Here is an 8,194-nt window from a genome sequence, read left to right as displayed (position 1 = left end):
TATTATAAACATTCTGCCAATTCAGATTCAGTGAGTATTTTTGTAACCACTGCTTTGTCTTGCTAGGCTTGTGGAAACCTATTCCATAACCAGTTACTTATTGATGGCTGGTATCTGGACTGGCTCAGTAGAACCTTTTATTGCAGATGGGTTGCTTTTTAGTTTTTTTGTTTCATACAAATTAACTATAGAGGCAAAAGTATAAGAACATCAGTGAAACCCTCTGCCATAAGTGACTCTGGAAGTAAGTGGACAGAGTGAACTTTTTAAAGCATCAAATAATAAAATTGGTAACATGGAACAGATTTAATGGAATTATTCTGTTAAGCGAAGAAACTTTTGGCTAGCTACTGCACCTAAGATGTTCAGAGGGAATCATCTTGCAATCAAACAGGGAAGGAACAGAATAAATTAAAAATCAATACTTTTTCTGAAATGCCCCAGAAATCAAATTCCTCAGACATAGTGCCTCTTCACCATCTAGAGAGACAGATCAACATAGAAATGCAGTGAAGATGAGTCTTCTGTAGAAAGGACAGAAAAGAAAGCCTAGAATCGATGAGTGATTGGAAGATTTAAGTGGTAATTTAGATGAAAAACTGGAAGCTGAGTGTGGATCAGCAAAAGAGATAATAATCTTGTGGGGCTATGCTGTGGGGCTTCCACAGCTTCATTCCTTTTACCCAGGGGATTGGATTAGGCTGTCATGATGAAACCTGAAAAAAATCCATTTGTGCTTTGAACGATGTGAAGGGGCAATGGCTGTAAAACCATCATGGAGCCTTCTCCACAGCAAAGGCCTACAATGTGGATGGCAAATATTTCAGCAGAGACTTCACTAACCTGGAGTAATGTCAGTTAGACACTCCAGCATCTTCTATGATGTCTTGTGTGAAGGTAGGTGGAAAGAAGAAGAAGAAAATGAAATCTCTGGCATTTGCAGTTACAGCAAACGTTCAGCCTGGGCCAGCTTCTAGGTCGGTTATCATAAAAGATTATATAAAAAGCCTAATTAACTCAGTTTCTATCATTTGACACGTTACATCTGGTTTTAGCACAAAATTGCAAGGATTGCAAAAAAGCTTGTGATATGGAGGAAGAACACATTAGGTGTTATCTTGCCAAGCTGTTCATTGTTCAGAGCTGCCACAGGTGGATAGAACTATTGAATGGATCCCTCTCTTGAAAACTTCAATAGTATTTTCTGGTACTATGAATGTTACACCATAAGAAGAGACTTTCAGATTAGATCCTAGTCATATCTTCCAAGCCTTGTGTCTGAAGTGTGCATTGTCCATAACAATGGGGACTTATCTTCAACCTCTGGGAGGCAACTGTGGGCAACAGCAATAACCTATATTGTCTTGGAAGTCACTTTGATTACCCTGGTCAACAACTCAAATAGAAGTTTCTCATGCCTGAAATTGGGTTTTTTGTTACATAGTTTATGACTCTTGTGGGGATCATTTTAAGTCCAATTTTTGAAATTTCATTGTGTGTGTGTGTGTGTGTGTGTGTGTGTGTGTGTGTGTGTGTGTGTGTGTATCTACAGATAAATGAAGTTATATGCATTATATATAATTTTAGTTAAATAAAACATAATGTGATTCCTTGAGGAATCAAAAATTCTTACTATTATGTGTCCCTCCTCATTCCTTCTTCTCTATTGACCTCCCCCTTCCCTAATTAAGAGCACTTTAATCTTTTTATTCATGTAGATAAGTTTTGGAAATGTCTATTTGTGTGTTCAAATGTACTGTCTTTTCTCAGTCACATCCGTTCTGGAAATCATTCCATTCTGTACAGTGCCACCTTTATTCCAGTCTGCTGGACCCTTGGGTTCTTCAGACTTTGTGAACCCATTACCCATGTGTTCCTGCAAGCTATTTACTTTTTTCTATTAGATCCTTTTCTGTAGTAATTATAGTCATTTTGAAATCCTAATCAGATAATTCTTAGTTCTTTGCTTTATCTAATTCTCCTGGTAACCCCTGTTTTATCTCTTCACGCTACTGGTTCTCCCTCCATATCACAAGCTTTTTTGCAATCCTTGCAATTTTGTGCTAAAACCAGATGTAACGTGTCAAATGATAGAAACTGAGTTAATTAGGCTTTTTATATAATCTTTTATGATAACCGACCTAGAAGCTGGCCCAGGCTGAACGTTTGCTGTAACTGCAAATGCCAGAGATTTCATTTTCTTCTTCTTCTTTCCACCTACCTTCACACAAGACATCATTTTAAACCTTACACTTATATCTACAGAGAAGTGCAGCTCTTGTCCTCATCAAAGAAGCTTCTCCTTACAGCAAACAGACCATCACATCAAACCACAACCATTATTAAGCAGAGATCAAACAAAATTGGATACCAGTCAAAGAGGATATATCAAAACTCCCTTTACCTATGACTAGGATGTTTGCAGTGAGATTGCGTCTCCTAGAAATGACAAGATAGCTTTACCCAGGATATCTCAACAATAAGGTGTGTTACTTTTGTTTATATTGCATTTGTTTAACTCTGTGAAGCTGTGTTGCTTTGCCTGTCTAAAACACTTCATGGTCTAATAAAGAACTAAATGGCCAGTAGCAAGACAGGAGAAAGGATAGGTGGGGCTGGCAGGCAGAGAGAGGATGAATAGAAGCAGAAATCTGGAGTTAGGAAGGAAGAAATAGCCAGAGAAGGAGTAGGATTCCAGGGGCCAGCCACCCAGCTACACAGCAAGCCATGGAGTAAGGGTAAGATTTACAGAAGTAAGAGAATGGGAAAAGCCCAGAGACAAAAGATGGGGCTAATTTAAAGTTAAGGAAAGCTGGCAAGAAACAAACCAAGTTAAGGCCAGGCATTTATAATTAAGAATAAGTCTTCTTGTGTGATTTATTTGGGAGCTGGGTGGTGGGGCCCCAAAAGAGCAAAAACAACCAACAACACTAATGTCTACTAAAAGAGGGAGCATTAGCCTCTCCAAGGGATGAGCCCCCTAAATGGTTATCTAATAGAAAGTGGTGAGCCCTGAAATCATACACACAAGCCACCAGAGGGGCATGATAAGTTGGAGGGAGAGGATATTGGGAGACAATGGAGTGAGAGGTAAGGGAGAGGGATGTAATTATTTCTTAATTAAAAACTTGCAGAAAAATAAAAAGTTTTTAAAGTTAAAGAGACTATAACAACTATGGTAGAAACATATAAAGTGTGACATATGCATGTATTTACATACATTTATTATATGCATTTCCTTCTAAATTGTTATATATGTCATACATGTTAAACTTTTAGAAAGAGAAAAATACTGGATGAAATGTTTGAGTTGTTGCTGAATAAATGCTTTGTCCAATAATAACGGGCAGTGGATTCTAAATTCAGAAGCTCAGGGAAAACCAAGAAGGCTCAATACATCCAGGACTGCAGATAGGCATATGTTGTGCATTGTACAGGAAAATAAGGGAAAGAGAAAATCTTGTGATGAAGAACAGAGAGAGAGAAAAAAAAAAATCAACAAAAACAGTTAGTCTATAAAACCGCAGAAAGACAAGTGTGACTTTGTAAGAGAAGCTATGGAAATCAAAAGAACTGGAAGTGAAATACAGACAGTGCTGGAGGAAGAAAGCAAGCAAGCAAGTGTAACATGATCATCACAAAACTAGCAGGGAGTCCATCAGGAGGACTGCCACTCCCACATGCCACTAAAGAGCTTTAAGATAAAATAGATTAAGGGAAAACATACAGAGACAAACAGCACAAAATAAAAACTACTAAAACCAGTTCATACAAGTGAGTAAAATTGCCTTTGTAAAAAGTAAGTTTTTTTTTTTCTGTTGTGACAAAATACCTGGTACCAGCAATTTAGTTAATTGAATGAATTCTTCATTTGCTCATGGTTTTGAAGGTTTTACTTCCCAGTCCTTGGCTCTTATGATGGGCTGTGGTGGTGCCAAATGTCATAGTATAGGTGTGTGTGGAAGAGGCTATCCCTCCCTAATGAGCACAAAGAAAGAAAAAAATGATGAGACCTGGGAACACCTTTAACTGTCAAAGCATTCCAATAGTCATCCAGTTAATTACTCCAGAGAGATCTTACAAAATGGGACCACCAGCTGGGGACCACATCCCAAACACATAAGCTGTTATGAGACATTTTGCATTTAAATCATAACGGAAAGTCATTTAATTTAAAATTAATAACATTCTAATAAGCAGTTTTAGAGCAATTTCAGGACAAAACAATATATGTGCCAGGTGGTGTCTAAGGAAGCAGAGGCAGCTGGATCTCTGTGAGTTCAAGGTCAGCCTGGTCTATAGAGCAAGTTCCAAGACAGCCAAGGCTACACATAGAAACCTTGTCTCTAAATAATGATAATGATGATGATGATGATGATGATGATGTATGTAAGCACAAGCCCTAAAACAGCTTCCACAAAAACATAACCCCAGATGATTGAAGACCTCATGTAAAGTGGGAAACTATAAGAGTCTTATAGTAAAACAGGAAAAAAAAAAACCATGAAATTTGGGTGACTAGGAGGTTGCAGCTTCTTTGTTGTACAGAAGTCAAATGAAGGGCTTTGAAGACTGGCAAGAGTTCTACACTAAGGTTTGAAAAGACAAGCTTCTTTGATGATGATTGTTGAAAAATGTCTGGATCTATGAATATAATGACAAGTCTTTAGGACTGGAATTAATAATACATACATTTAGCAGAATAATAATAGTAGATTCTCCCTTTGTCATGGGCAATTACATAAATACACTAGACCAAGACCATGGGGTTACTGGCTATGGAAACTGGTTGCTTCTGTCTGTACTTTTTCTCATGTGTGGTCGTAATTCCTCCCTAAAACGAACAGCAGTGGGGTTCTTTCCATACCCCATTGGTGGTGTGTTTTTTTACTTTTTGGGCACATACATCTCTGGATGGTCACAAAGATGATTTCTTTATAAGCTGTATAATCTTTATGAATAGAAATAATACTAGGATATTTTTCATAGCTCAGACTGACATGGGAAAATTATGATATTCTCAGTTACAAAGACAGCTTTTTATACCACTAGCTGATTTTAGACCTGAAAACAAATTCAAAGCAGACTAGTTACCCCTACAAATGACCCCACAAGGACAGTTTCCCAGGTCTATGTTTAACCAAGGTCAGGCACAAAGCAACTTTAGTACCAGCTTTTCACTTGCAAAAGCCTGGCTGATAACATTAAAGACATAACTGCCTATACAGATTCTCTTAGCAATTGACTCTGCACAAATAATGCAGGACTCATGGTCAGCAAACTAACTGTTTATTGTTTAGTCCCTTAATTTCAATGCCACTCTCCTTTGGGAAATGTTGGGCATTGGGTGCCTATGTGTCTCCTGATTTTGCTTTACAGACTGCGTACCGGGGAACCTGGCTGAGAGCCAAGCATTTCCATAGTTACAGTCAGAGCAACATCTGAGGCCTGGGAGAAGCCGTGTGATTTCTCATGTGTTACCAGAATGGCTCTGTTTCTTATTGTTTACTCTAGTAATGCTATATGACGCTGAATATGCAACTCATATATATTGTCCAAATTTTTCTGTTGAGAAGAGGATTTTTCAAGATGTGTGAAGAGAGATATGTAGCCGTTTAGAGAGACAACTATGTAGAGAGCACTGTATAGAGAGAGCTACTGTATAGAAGAGATCTGTGTAGAGAGATCTGCTATGTAGAGAGAGCTGTGTGGAAAGAGATGTAGAAATGTGAAAAGAGATATAGCTGACTGTAGACAGATTTTCACAAAGGGATTTTTTAAAGATGAAGTAAAAGAGAAAGTTGCAATCTGAAAGCGTGTGTTTCTTTCTTATTCCTTTCAGATAAAAAAAGTCTAGTTCTTGCCACATTTGTGGGTTTTTTTGTCTTTCTTTTTGTTTTTTTTTTTTCATACCTTGGGCTGCTGGAGGCTTTTTTTCCAGCAGTGATATCCCTTGGTGTTCATGATCTGTCTAGAAGATTGTGGCCCAAAAAATGGTGTTGTATATGGGTTTTATCAAGTGTACTGGGCCATAAATCCAATCAGCAGTTCGTTGACTACTGCCAGGACATTTGGGCCACTATTGCACCAAGCGGCATGTTCAGAACTAGCTTCATTTTTCTACATTGTGAGACTCAAGTATGTGCTATCTTTAATAATCTGGTCTTATAGTCAAGTTCTAATGGATAACAAAGAGCAATGGCAATAGTTTATGCTATTAGGGAATATTTGTGACCTCATTGACCACCAAATCTCAAAGAAGTACCCCGTTCCTGGCATTGAGCTATTTCTATGCTAGCCTGTAGTTTCTAGTATGGGCATTCATGCCCTAATATAGAGTAATTCCATTTTTAATTATATATATGCATTCCTACTTAATACCACTTCTAAAAAATGTGTTTGCTTCCTATTTCTTTAGGTAAATTTTATGATATTTATTCTCAGTCTTCAGTTTATTGCATCTATAATAAAGCCTATAAATTGCTTCTCAGCATGGTTTATTTAGGACTCGCAGTTTTTAGGATGTACTAATTCCATGATCATTAAGTGTGAATAATTTTTGAAATATATTTTGCAAGTATATTTTACTAGAGATCAGGAAAATACATTCTTTACTGTCAGGGGAAACTATTCAAATATCCATTAACAATAGGATACATAAAGACTTGCTACTTTTATTGTACAATACTAAAGACAACTTAAAACAGCAAATTACCAATAACTTGTGGATTTTGGAAGTTTTCTAAGAGTCTAGAAGACTTTACTCATTTAATTTGACATGACAGATGTTTGGAGACATAAAATATTTTATAGCATAATCTTGCTTAGAATTTTAGAGACTGAAGTATACATTTTCAGAGTTGATTACTGAAAATTTTTAGTTTGCCTACTTATATTTATATTTCAGTCAGAGATAGTGGCTTTTATCTGTAATCCAAGTACTCAGGAGGCTGAGGCAAGAACACTACTAAATGTTTAAATACAAGCCTGACAGTGGTGGCACATGCCTTTAATCCCAGCACTTAGGATGCAGAGGCAGGCAGATCTCTGAGTTTGAGGCCAGCCTAGTCTACAAAGAAAATCCAAGATAGCCAAAGCTACACAGAGAAACACTGTCTAGAAAAACAAAACAAAACAAAAAGTTTAAATTCAAACATCCAAACTGGGCTACATATTGCATACAATGTGAGTATCAGGCCAGCAGGGGATACATTATGGGATTCTGTTTCAAAGACACTGATGTAAGCAGAGATGGAGTTTTCTGTCCCAACTGCTGGTCCTGAATAAACACACAAAAGCTTTTATTAGTTACAAAGTGTTTGGCTGATAGTTCAGGTTTAATACTAACTAGCTCTTACATTTAAATTTATCCATTTCTATTAATCTATGTATTGCCGTGTGTTGATGGATTTACTGGTGCTCTGACATCTTTCTTCTTGCTTCTCTCTTGGCTCCTCCCTTCTTCATCCTAGTCCTCAGTGTGATTGTCCTGCCTATCTTCCTGCCTGGCTACTGGCAAATCAGCATTTATTATTAACCAATGAGCGTAATACATATTCACAGCATAAAGAAGGATCCCACAGCAGAATTATAATGGCCTGTCTAGATAGTTCAGCAGGTTTCACAAGACAAATGACCAAAGTTTATACCCTGGAAACTATGAAAACATGAAGGGAGAGATGGAGAGAACTGAGTACACAAATTCTCCTCTGACATTCACATGCATATCATGGCACATACTGCAGTCACACACACACACACACACACACACACACACACACACACACCCTGCACAACCATACGAACACACACTCACATACAAAGAAAATATAGTATACATATATGTGTGTGTATGTATATACATATTTCAGGAAATAAAGCAGTGATAGATTGTGATATGATTATAAGTGGAAAAATATTTTCAGTAACAATTACTGGTGTGAAATGCAGTGCTTTCACATGAAAAAGTGAAGCCTCACCTACCTCTGAACAGTTTACTTAACACTGTGAATCTCACACATCTAATTCTAGTAAATGTATTTAGTAACTTGGATTCATTAAGTAATTCAATATTTATATATCACATTTTTCTAATTTAACCTTTTTTGTTATTATATAACTGACTTCACACATAGAGTCAAAACTAAAATTAACATTTCTTATCAATGATCAGGAAGTAGGAAGAGACAAAAAT

This window comes from Peromyscus californicus, unplaced genomic scaffold (genome assembly GCF_007827085.1).
Source record: "Peromyscus californicus insignis strain IS unplaced genomic scaffold, ASM782708v3 Scaffold_13__1_contigs__length_99412109, whole genome shotgun sequence".
Taxonomy (NCBI): Eukaryota; Metazoa; Chordata; class Mammalia; order Rodentia; family Cricetidae; genus Peromyscus; species Peromyscus californicus.
The sequence above is the reverse complement of the archived record's forward strand: the minus strand, read 5'-3'. Positions refer to the sequence as shown.